Source organism: Pteropus alecto, unplaced genomic scaffold (assembly GCF_000325575.1).
Source record: "Pteropus alecto unplaced genomic scaffold, ASM32557v1 scaffold76, whole genome shotgun sequence".
NCBI classification, from domain to species: Eukaryota; Metazoa; Chordata; class Mammalia; order Chiroptera; family Pteropodidae; genus Pteropus; species Pteropus alecto.
In genome coordinates this window covers 28,784,018-28,796,294 of record NW_006443138.1, presented here as the reverse complement: position 1 = coordinate 28,796,294, position 12,277 = coordinate 28,784,018, and the positions used below count along the sequence as shown (strand labels likewise).

At 36.6% G+C, this 12,277-nt stretch overlaps 1 protein-coding gene and 1 pseudogene across 1 annotated transcript in view; both read right to left on the bottom strand.

Annotated features, from left to right (window-relative positions):
- Positions 1-12,277, bottom strand: part of B4GALNT3 (beta-1,4-N-acetyl-galactosaminyltransferase 3) — an 89,868-nt gene that overhangs the window by 59,437 nt on the left and 18,154 nt on the right. The gene's annotated exons all lie outside the window — the stretch shown is intronic.
- On the bottom strand, positions 4,779-5,452 carry LOC102878609 (annotated as a pseudogene).

Genomic DNA, 12,277 nt, shown 5'->3' with positions numbered 1-12,277 from the left:
CTTAAAGATTATGTACTTAGAAATGCCAAAAAAAATGACAGAGTATTAGAATTAATTAATTAGTTGGCTTGCAGGATATAGTATGGTCAATATACAAAATTCAATTGCATTTTCTCTATACTATAAATGATTGAAAATAAATTTTAAAATATTATTTATAATAGTATCATAAAACATTAAATATATTGGAATAAATTTAGTAAAAGATATGCAAGACCTTGACATTGAAACAAACCATTACTGAGAGAAATTAAAGAAAACCTATATAAGTTGAGAAATATTCCATTTTTATGGACTGGAAGACTCAATATTACTAAGATGTCCACTCTCCTCCAATTTCATTCCATTCAAAATCCAAGCAGACTTTTTCTAGAACTTCATGAGCTGACTCTAAAACTTTATGGAAGGCTTTAGGACCATAAATAGCCATGACAATCATAAAGGAAAAGAACAAAGTTGGAAGACTTACACTATAAGATTTTATAACTTACAATAAAGCGACACCAATTAAGACAATATAATGTTGGTATCAAATCTGGACTGTTTGAATAGCCCAGTAGAGAGTCCAGAAACACACACACATACGCACATTGATTTTCTCTAAGGATTTCAATGCAATTCAATGGGGAAAGGAAAATAAGAAAATCTTTCCAGTAGAGTTGGAACATACAGATATTTATATGGAAACAAACTATTCATAATCCATATCTCATTATATAGAAAACTTAATTCAAAATGGGTCACAGGCCTAAACTCAAAAGCCAAAACTATAAACTTTCTAGAAGAAAATATTTATAGAGACAATATATTAATAATCTTGGGAGAGGCAAAGATTTATTGGACAGAACATAAAAGGTACTAATAATAAAGAACAAAAAAATTTAATTAGATCTCACCAAAACTAAAAATTGCTTATGGAAAGAAAAATAAATAAAAAGCCTTGGAAGTGGGGCAGGGGCAATGTGTAAAAAATATCTGACAAAGAACGAAAATCCAGAATATAAAAAGAACTCTTACAAATCAGTAAGAAGACCATTCAATTATTAAAAATGAGCTGAAGATTGAAACACTTCATGAAAGATAAAGAAATGGTTGACAAGCAAATGGCAAGATCCTCAACCTCATTGGTCAAATGGGAAATGCAAAGTAAAACCATAATGAGATACCACTTCATACCCACTTGAATTACTAAAATTAAAAAGACTGATAATGCCAAATGTTGCCAAGGATGTAGACCAACTGTAATGCTAATATCTTGCTGGTGAAAGTATAAAATAATACAGATACTATGAAAAACAGTTTGGCAGAAATTAAACATACACCTAATGTATGACCTAACAACTCTACTTTCATAGGCACAAGAGAAATAAAAACATATGTCTACAAAAAGTCTTGTAAAAGAAAGTTTATAGCAGTTTTATTTATAAGAGCTCAAACTGGAAAGAACCCAGATTTCCATCAAGAGAAGAACAGATAAATATGGTATAGCCAAATATGGAATACTACTTATCAATAAGAAGAACTACTGATATAAAGCAACACCATGGACAAATCTCAACAGCATTTCTAGCGAAAGTGTGTGACTCCATTCATATATGAAGTTTAAGAAGAGGCAAAATGAATTTATTATGGAAACCAGAATGGTGGTTGTCCTTAGGAGGAACTGATTGAAAAGGGGCTTTAGGAAATATTCTGAGACGGCTGAAAATGTTCTATGGCTTGATTTGGATAATGGTAGCATAGGTGTATATGTTGAACCATGCAATTAAGATCCATGCATGTTGCTGTATGTAAATTATTCTTCAATAAAGAAAAAAATATTACAACATATTCAAGAATAATCAGAGACAAACAAGTATTTCAACAGTTAGAAATTTATTGGGAAAACAAGATACAAGCACATACGCAGGTTTTGTGGAGCCCTTGTAGAGAAAATTAGGATGTGAGATATATGTAAATCAGATCAGGGTGCCATGAATCCTCAAATCATTATAGGACTGAATTCCTTGCCACTTACATTTGTCTGGTTTTTTCAGAAGGAGCTACCATATAGATGGTCCTTGACTTACAATAATTTGACTTACGAATTTTGACTTTACAATGGTGCGAAAGTGATACACATCCAGTAGAAAATGTACTTTGAATTTTGATCTTTTCCTGGGCAAGTTATATGCAGTATGATACTGTCTCACTGGGCAGTGGCAGTGAGCCCCAACTCCCAGTCAGCCACATGATCACAAGGGAAAACAACCGATACTCTTCAGTGTAGTATTAAGTGTATTTGACTTAGAATATTTTGAACTTACAAGAGGTTTATTGTGATGTAACCCCATTGGAAGTCAGAGAGCATCTGTATTTAGAAAATGGGATTTAGATGAGGTTAGTCTAAGAGCCTGGGAACGTGGGTACCGTCCAGCCTAGGGGGCTTGTAAGAGAATAGTTTAAAGAGGCTGAAGATAATGGCTAGGAAAACGTCCATTAAATTTGGCCAATAGGAGGCTCTATTTCCAGTTCTGTTTACGTATTTATAAGATGAGTAGGCTTGACCAGATTATCTCTGAGATTCCTTCTGCTCCAAAACTTTTAATCTGTGGGTTGACCCTAGCTGCAGATAAGAATCATCCAGAAAACTTTTGGAAAACGCTGATGCCCAGGTCCTGCCCAAAACCAATTAAATCAAAGTACAGGGATGGAAGTGAGCATCAGTTTTTTTGTGTTTCTTTATAACTCTAGAGCCAGAGGCACAGGCCCTACAGACCCTTCCCACATCGTTTTTTCCAAATTAATAAACTTTATTTTTTAGAGCAGTCCTAAATTCACAGCAAAATTGAGCAGAAAGTACAGAGTTCCTGTATACCCCCATCCCCAAATATCCACAACCTCCCCAACTATTAACACCTGCCTCACCATAGTGGTACATTTATTACAATCAACGAATCTACAGTGACACATCGTTGTCACTCAAAGCCCATCGTTCACATTAGGGTTACTAATGTCACTCTTGCTGTTGCACATTCATTGTCAAATGTATAATTTGCTGGGTTTTGATTAGGATCACATTGAACATATGGATTAAGTTGAGAAGAACTGACATCTTGACAATATTGAGTCTGCCTATCCATGAACAAGGAATCTCCCTCCATTTATTTGGGTCTTTGATTTTCTTCATCAGAGTTTTGTAGTTTTCTTCCATGTACGTGTTTTGCTAGATACTGATCATTGGGGGGCGGGGGGGAGGCGCATTCTAATGTAAATGGTAATGTGTTTTTAATTTCAAATTCCATTTGTTCATTACTGGTATATAGAAGAGATTGACTTTTGCATATTAATCTTGTACTCTGCAACCTCTCTGATTGCTTATTAGTTCTTAGAGGGTTTTTTGTTGATTCTTTCAGATTTCTTACATTGATGACCTTGTCATCTGTGAACAAAGACAGTTTTGTTTCTCACTTCCCAATCTGTATATCTTTTATTTTAATTTCTTGTCTTATTGCATTATTTAGGACTTTCAGTACCATGTTGAAAGCAATAGTGAGAGGGGACATCCTTGTCCTGTTCCTGAACTTGGCAAGAAAGTACAATGTGAGCTGTAGATATTTTGTAGACGTTCTTTATCAAGTTGAGTAAGTTCACTTCTATTCCTAGTCTGCTGAGTTTTTATCATGAATAGATGTTGGGTTTTGTTGAATACTTTTCTGTATGTATTAATATGATTATATGATTTTTCTTCTTTAGCCTTTTGATATGATACATTACATTAATTTATTTTTGAATGTTGAACCAGCCTTGCATACCTGAAATAAATCCCACTTGGTCATAGTGTATAATTATTTTTATACATTGTTGAATTTGATATTCTAATATTTTGTTGAGAATTTGAAGCTAAGTTCATGAGACATAATGGTTTGTAGTTTTCTTATAGTTTTTTGTCCGTTTTGGTAGTGTGGAAATACTGGCCTCATAGAATGGATTAGAAGCATTGTCCTGCTTCTACCTTCTGAAGACCATTGAGAACTGGTGTACTTTCTTCCTTAAATATTTAAGAATTCATCAGTAAATCCATCTGGGTCTGGTGCTTTCTGCTGTGGAAGGTTATTAATTATTACTTCATCCTCTTTAATAGATACAGACCAATTCAGATTGTCCATTTCTTCTTGTGTAAGTTTTAGCAGATCGTATCTCTCAAGAAACTGGTCAATTTCACCTAGGTTATAAAATTTGTAGGAAGAGTTTTTCATAATATTCTATTACTATCCTTTTTTTCTTTTTGAGGTAAGAACTAGTTTTTATTTATTGTGTTAAAATAACTTTATGAAATGATTTACAAACTCTACATGTAGAAAATTGAATAACTAGGAAAACAGCGACTGCATGGGAAAACATGCAAACTAGCTTAACTCCCTCTAGACTATTCTTATTGATCTCAAATGGCATCACAAACTAGCATTAGCAGCTCCTGGCAAATGAAGAAACAGCAGCAAAGTGCTGCAGTGAAGTTGTAATTATTAAGGTTGGATTGTTCATTCCACCAATCCTGCAACTTTCTTACAATCATTTATACCTATATATTTCTACTTCCTACAGGATAAGCACCTAGCAAAGTGGTTCTGAGATGAATGAGATAGAATATCACATTTATATTTGTCTTAGACAAAGTCAATAGAAGGCAGCAGAGGAAATGGAAATTACAAAGTTATAACATTTAGTCCAGGTGATGAAGCCACAATTTTTCTTCTAATGCTGACCACTTTAACGAATGAAATTATCAAAAGCTCTTCTCACTTCTCTAGGAGTGATTCTAGCTCTTCTTGCAGAGAGTTGAGCTTCTCCTTTTCTCGGTCTTCCTTTTGTTTGATTTCATCCAGTATAGCCTAAAATCTGTTCTTTAGAGCCAGGTTTTCCACTTCCATAAGATCTTCCTGTCCTTTTGCCCTGTTCTGGGTCTCTTGGAGCTTGCCTTTCATCTTATCAATCTGTTTCTGAATTCCCCAAGCCAGCTAATTGGTTCCCTCATTTTTTTGGTGCTGTTCATCTAATGCATTTAGCCTGTCCTATAGCTAGCTATCTTTCCAGATCTTCTTTAGTGTTGATGATGTTTATATCTTCTTCATCTTGATGCTGTCTCCATCTACACTGCTGTTGCTGAAGTCACTGAATATTCTCAAAGCTCAGCATAACCTGATAAGTCATGGTCTATGGCCCAAAATTCCTGGAGAAGTGATATCAAAGCCTTGATTTTCTTTTGTTTCATCTCCAGCAATTATTTCCCAATGAATAATGAGAGCTTTGGCATCTGTACTCAGCAAACACCTCACTTCTTTTTCCACATCTGGAGATTCAATATATTCCTTTGTTGTCTTATGGAACCTTCTCTCCTCCTTCTAACACTTTTTAGAGGCAGAGTGATTCCATGGTTCCACACAAACTTTTTCTTTTCTTTGTCCTTATCCTTTTTTTTCTTTTTCTTTTTCTTTTTTCTTTTCCTGGCTTGCTTGCTTTAGGCTCAGCAGCAGCAACTGGACCCTCCAAGTCCAATGACGATTAAAACACAGTTTCTCCGGACAGGAGCAAGCGGAAAAACAAGGCAGCCAGGTACGAGCGTCTCCTTCCTGATTCCTTTGCTTCTCCGGGCTCTTGACAAAGCGATCCGCTACTGATTTATCAATGAAATAGCCCAAGACAGGCAGCACAAAACCTCACGCGATCCATAGCTCTGCAGCTTCACAGCTCCGCTGACCTCTGTCAGTGCTGCCCTTTATTAGGCTCTTAATGTCCATGGAATCCTTAGTGATGTCCTCTTTCATTTCTGATATGGTAATTTGTGTCTTCCCTCTTTTTTTTTTTTTTTTTAATTTTCAGGAGTTTCAGTGGCCAAATATGAGGAAAAAAATGAGGAGAACTCTCATTTCAGTGGCCAAATATGAGAAAAAAAATGAGGAGAACCCTCATAGTGAGCTCTGGACATCGCATGGTCACTTGGAGGGATCTTCTTGACAATGAGGAGTCTGATCACATCCCTCTCTAACAGATACACACTGAGGTCAGGGAGACATCTCTCCACAACTGCATCATCTGCCCAGATCTTGGCTCGAGTGGATTGGGGAAAATTGTACCATTAGTTGCCATTTACCATTAACTGGTACTCATTTTGCAGCACCAAGATGTGCAAGTGAAACGGTTGGCCACCCACACACACAGCTGTTCATCACCACACATTCACCAAAGTACACTTGGAAATGGTAGGTGATATCTAAGTTCTCTTCAGTTCCAGTGCGGAAATCCACCTACAGTTGTGGGCTCATGCAGAGAGACACAGTAGGTTTCCCTTCAATTGTTACTGAAAAACCAATAGATCTGACATTGTTGTGTCTTCCTCTGGGCAGCTCTTTCAAATTACGTTTCGTTTTTCACTCTTTTTCTTAGTTAGCCTGGCTAGAGGCTTATCAACTTCACTAATCTTTTCAAAGAACCACTAGCTTTGTTTGTGTGGATTTTCTCTACTGATATCCTATTTTCAATTTCATTGATTTCCGAGGCAATTTTTATTATTTCTTTTCTTGCTTATTTTGGAATTAATTTGCTCTTCTTTTTCTAATATCCTAAGGTGGAAGCTTATTGATTTTAGATCTTCTTTTCTAATACATGCATTCAATCAATGCTGTAAATTTCCCTCTAAGCACTGTATCCCACAGATTTTGATAAGTTGTATTTTCATTTTCACCTAGCTCAAAATATTTTTGAATTTCTCTTGAAATTTCTTCTTTGATTCATGAGTTACTTAGAAGTATGTTGTTTAATCTCCATGTATTTTGAGATTTTCTAGCTATATTTCTCTTACTAATTTTTAGTTTAATTCTATTGTGGTCTGAGAACAGACATTGTATGATTTCTATTTTTTTAAATTTGCTCAAGTGTGCTTACAGCCCAGAATGTGGTGAATCTTGGTAAATGTTCTATGTGAGCTTGAGAAGAATGTATAAAATGCTGTTGTTGGGTGAAAGAGTCTATAAATGTCAAATTATATCCAGTTGATTGATGGTCCTGATGAGTTCCACTATGTCCTTACTGATTTTCTGCCTGCTGAATATGTCCATCTCTGATAAAAGGGTGTTACAGTCTCCAACTCTAATAGTGGATTCAGCTGTTTCTTCTTGCAATTCCTTCATTTTTTTGCCTCAGATATTTTGATGCTCTGTTGTCACATACACATTAAGGATTGTTAGGTCTTCTTGTTTATTTTGCCAGTATATAATGCTCCTAATAAATTTCTTTGCTCTGAAATTTGCTCTAAAATTAATATAGCTACTCTTGCATTCTTTTGATTAATATTAGCATGGTACATCTTTCTCCATTCCCTTTTATCTATATGTATCTTTATATTTAAAGTGGGTTTTCTGTAGACAACACATAGTTGGCTCTTGTTTTGGGACCCATCTTAAAATCTGTCTTTTAATCGAAATATTTAGACCACTGATGTTTAAAGCATACATAAGTTTATATATAAGCATATATAATCAAATACATTGTTGCTATTATTATTTAGTATCTGGTAGGTTAAGAATAAGAAAAATAAAAGTTTTTATTTTACCTTCACATATTCATTCTCTAATGTTCTTCCCTTCTTTATATAGATCTCAGTGTCTGACCTATATCATTTTCCTTCTCTCTGAAGAACTTCTTTTAATATTTATTTGAAGCCAAGTCTACTGGCAATAAATTTCCTCAGTGTTTGTTTGTCTGAGAAAGTATTTGTCCATTTTTGAAGGATAATTTCACGAGGTACAAAATTTTAAGTTGGTGGGTTTTTTTCCTCGATATTTTGAATACTTCACTCTCTTCTTGCTTGCGTGTTTTCTGAGATGTCAGATGCAGCTCTTTGTTCCTCTAGGTGTGATGTTTTAACTGCTGGCTTCTTTCAGGATTTTTTTTCTTTAACTTTGACTTTCTGAAATTTGCATGATTGGGAATGGGGGCATTTATCTTGCTTAGTGTTCTCTGACCTTCTTGGATCTGTAGTTTGATATTTGACATTAATTTGGGAAAATTCTCAGTCATTATTGCTTCAAAATATTTCTTCTGTTCCATTCTCTGTCGTCTTTGGTATTCTCATTACACGTATGCTATACTCTTTGTGATTGTCCCACAGTCCTTGGATAGTCCGCTCCATTTTTGTTTTTCAGTCTTTTTTCTCTTTGCTTTTTAGTTTGTGAAGTTTCTGTTGTCATATCCTCAAACTCAGAGATTCTTTCCTTGGCCATGTCCAATCTACTAGTGAGCCTATTAAAGGCATTCTTCATTTCTGTTATGGTGGTTTTGAACTCTATAATTTCTTTATTATTCTTTCTTAAAATTTCATCTCTCTGCTTACATTACCTATCTGTTTTTGCACGTTGTCTACTTTTCCATTAAAGCCCTTAGCACATTAATCATAGATTTCTAAATTCCTCGTCTTACAATTTCAACATTTCCACCATATCTGACTCTAGTTCTGATGCTTGTTCAGTCTCTTCAAACTGTGCTTTAGCCTTTTAGAATGCCTTGTAATTTTTTATTGAAAGGTAAACACAATACACTGGGTAAAAGAAACTGCAGTAAAAAGGCCTTTAGTGATGTGACAGGAAAGTGTAAGGGAAGTAAAGTGTTCTATAGTCTTATGATTAGGTCTCAGTCTTTTGGTGAGTCTGTGCCCCTGGACTGTGAACTTAACCTGTGCTCCGCAGTTACTACTCTTACCCTTAGGTAGGACAGTATGGCTAGAGTGGGCTTGACTTCCGTATTTCCCTTCTTCTAGGTAGGTTAGGCTCTGGTAAAATAGTTTCTCCTTAGGGCAGGCCTTGTTAAGAAGAACAGAGTGTTCTGGCATTTTTCAAAGTGGTTCCTCTCCCTTCCCACTGTCAGAAGCACAAGATAATTTTTCCCCAGTGTTCACTGTGAGGACCTGGTAGAGCTTCTGGAGGTAAAACTCCTAAAAATATGAGTGCCCTCCTATGAATGGGTCCCCTGAAGTTTTTGTTGTTGTTTTGTTTTGTTTTACTGATATAATTGACATATAACATTGTATAAATTTAAAGTGTACCAACTTGTTGATACATTTTTGTACTGCAGTATGATTGCTGGCAAAGGTCAGCTAACACCTCTATCACATCACAAAATGATCACTTCTTTTTTGTGGTGGGAACGATTAAAATCTAGCAACTTTGAAGTTTATAATACAGTTGTGTTGACTATAATCACATCTGCCTCCTGAAGTTTTTAACTCTCAAATTTCTCCCTGCTGAGCCTTTAGCAGTTTGTCAATTACAGTTTAGGTTTCCCTACCCTGGCATTGATTCCTACTGAGGTTTCTGCTCCATTACGTTTTATTTTAAAATTAATTATACTTTAAGTATAATTTATATACGACAAAATGTACCCATTAAGTGACCAGTTCCATGAGTGTTGACAAATGTATATGCTTGTATAACCTGACCCCTTTGCCTGAATTATTTTTTAATTTTCCTGGATGATCTAGTATGCAGCCAGGGTTGAGAACCACTGTTCTGTCACTCTTAGTTGCCAGCTAAAGCCTTGGAACTGTCAATTCTGAGGTTATTCATTTATTCCTTTGTCTTGGTTTCTTAACATCTCTTATTCTTGAATGCAACATCTGTAAACACCACCCCATAGCAGAGGCCCCAATTTGCTGATTTCTAATGTTATAGAAGCAGGCTCAAAGTGGAGATAGAAAATTTATTTAAATGTTCAATTAATTCATCTATCCTTCCCTTATCTATTGAGCCTGCACCCATTTCCCATAGCTGGCTCCTCTCTACCCTTCTCTCAACTTTTGACTCTGGACTCTAAGGACCTCTTTTCCCCTTCTCGCTCTTCCTCCCTAAGGAATATAGCAGCCTCCTCTCCAAACAGGCCAGAGTCTTCATCATACCCCTGGCACATCCTTGCTAATTCCTTGTCTTCATCCTCCTTCATCTCCATCTATCTAAGCCCTCTGCATCACATAAGTCCAAGTTCGAATCCCACCTCCACCACGAAGCCTTCCTCCTCAACTAGATTTTACTTCTTACTTTTACCAGGCACATAATCACGTTCTACGTGCCCTAAGAGCTCACCTCATGTTAGTTGTTTCAGACAATCAAATTCAATTAAACAAATATGAGATCAGGTGAGGGTTTTTAATGAAAGCATAATGCTAGGTTCTGGGTAACAGAATGGTAACTAAGACACAAAACAGACATGGTTCCTGCCCTCCCATGACAGACTCTTAAACAAGTATTATCTTTACCCAGAGATAAGAGGGTTTCTGGATGCTGGGGAGAACATATCAAGGGGACATATAATTTCTGATGTGCATATCTGTCTGTGCAAGAACACCATAGCTCTTGGAATACCAACTGGATGGAGTTCACAAGTCTTTGTTTCTCTTGCAGCTCACATACAGCATATAGTCAAATGTTTATTGGCTAGACCTGAACTCACAAAATGGTACCATTAGAAAGGTAAGAGGCCATTATAGGGGGCAATTTAGCATCTTCCAGCACCGACTATACATATATTATTTTCATCTTCCCCTCTCTCCTTTTTATTTCAGGGTCTCCTTTCTTCTCTGTTCCTTGTCGCATTTCCAGTCTTCCCTGGCCTAACCCTGGACCAGCCTGGGCCCCGGGGCATTCTGGTCATTGCTCAGCTGTGTCCTCCTTTCCAGCATTAGTCTACAATAAACCCTTGTCTCTTCATCACTGTTTATTTCTTAGCTCATCTCACCTGGAGAGAAAGTACAGACCTAAGGTTTTCTACCCTGACTACCTATTAGAATCACTTGAAAAGCCGAGGCTTAATCCTCCCTCCCCTCAAATCTAATTGATTGACTTGAGGTGAGGTCTTGGTGCAAATAGTTCTTATAGCTCCCCAGGTGATTCAAATATGCAGCCAGACCAAGAAGCATCGGGATAGACTAAGGATTTCCAAGCCTCCACTTTCTCAAATGAGAGTGATGGCCTCCAGAGATAACCATGGAACCTGGCAGGTGCCAACAGAATGGCATCGCTTGCACTAGGGGCAGGGTAAGGATAGCTGCATCATATCTCTAGCATCTCATCTCTGGAATGACTGTCACTAACAAAGTCAAAGCCAGCATCCTGGCTGGTAGAGGAAAACAGGGAGAAGAGAGATTTGTTAATAGAGGAATACTGAGAGCAAGGAGGCAGACTGCTCTATAAAATAAGAATCATGTGCTCTTGATGGGTTGGCGGGAAGATTAAAGGAGGTAACACCTGAAAAGTAGCTGGCACTGTATTAATTCTCAGTAAATTTCAGCTTTTACACTGACTTAGTGTTTTTATATTCAAACTATATGCACAAGAAGGAGCAGCAAATAAAATCACTTCCATTTCAAAGATTGGGAAATAGATGTTTAGAGAATAACTTTCCTGCCTTTCCATCCCTGTCCCACCCCCATGAGACAGCTCACTGTGCAAAGCAACACACTTGCCCCTAATATTGTAGTGTAATGGCTAAGATGTGATTACTCAAGCTTGACTGCAAAAGCTATTCACTAGGAATCCCTGAACAAGGTAAGTAACCTCTCTGAACTTCAGTTTTCTCATCTATAAATGGAAACAATATAATGGTCCCTACCAGGGCCACTGTGAAGATTAAATGGGATAACATTTAAAAGCACATGCTTGGGCTATTATTATTATAGCTGCCATTCTGCTCTGTCATGTAATAACATGATTTACTTGTCTCTCTTCTCCTTCCTTAACCCTCCAGGCCATTTACCTCTAGTTTGTAAACTCCTTATATTTTTCGATTAGTTTTTTTTAATTATATCACACAGATAAAGGAATATATATGAATGGTTTAAAGAATAACACCTGCGTATCCATCATTCCGTTTAAGAGACATAATCAATTCTTTTGAGCCATCTGTGCCTCTCTACAATCACATCCCCATCTCTCTCTCCCAAAATAACCACCTTCCTGAACTGTTTCCTTGATTTTCTTTTTATCAAAAATAGATTAATCCCAGCAATATATTTCATCTCTGTATCCCCAGAATATTGAACTTTATAGGCATTCAATATATGTTGGATAAATGAATGACTGTTCTAGCAGAACTAGAACTGGGTTTTTTACTTTCTTAGCTGTTTAACCTTGGGCAACCTTCTCTAAACCTCAGTTTCCTCATCTGTAAAAAGAGAGGATAGGTTCCATGCTCTCTGGATTCCCTTCCAGCATAAGTCCACAATAAACCCAGAAGATGTTTTCTGGGGCTGGGA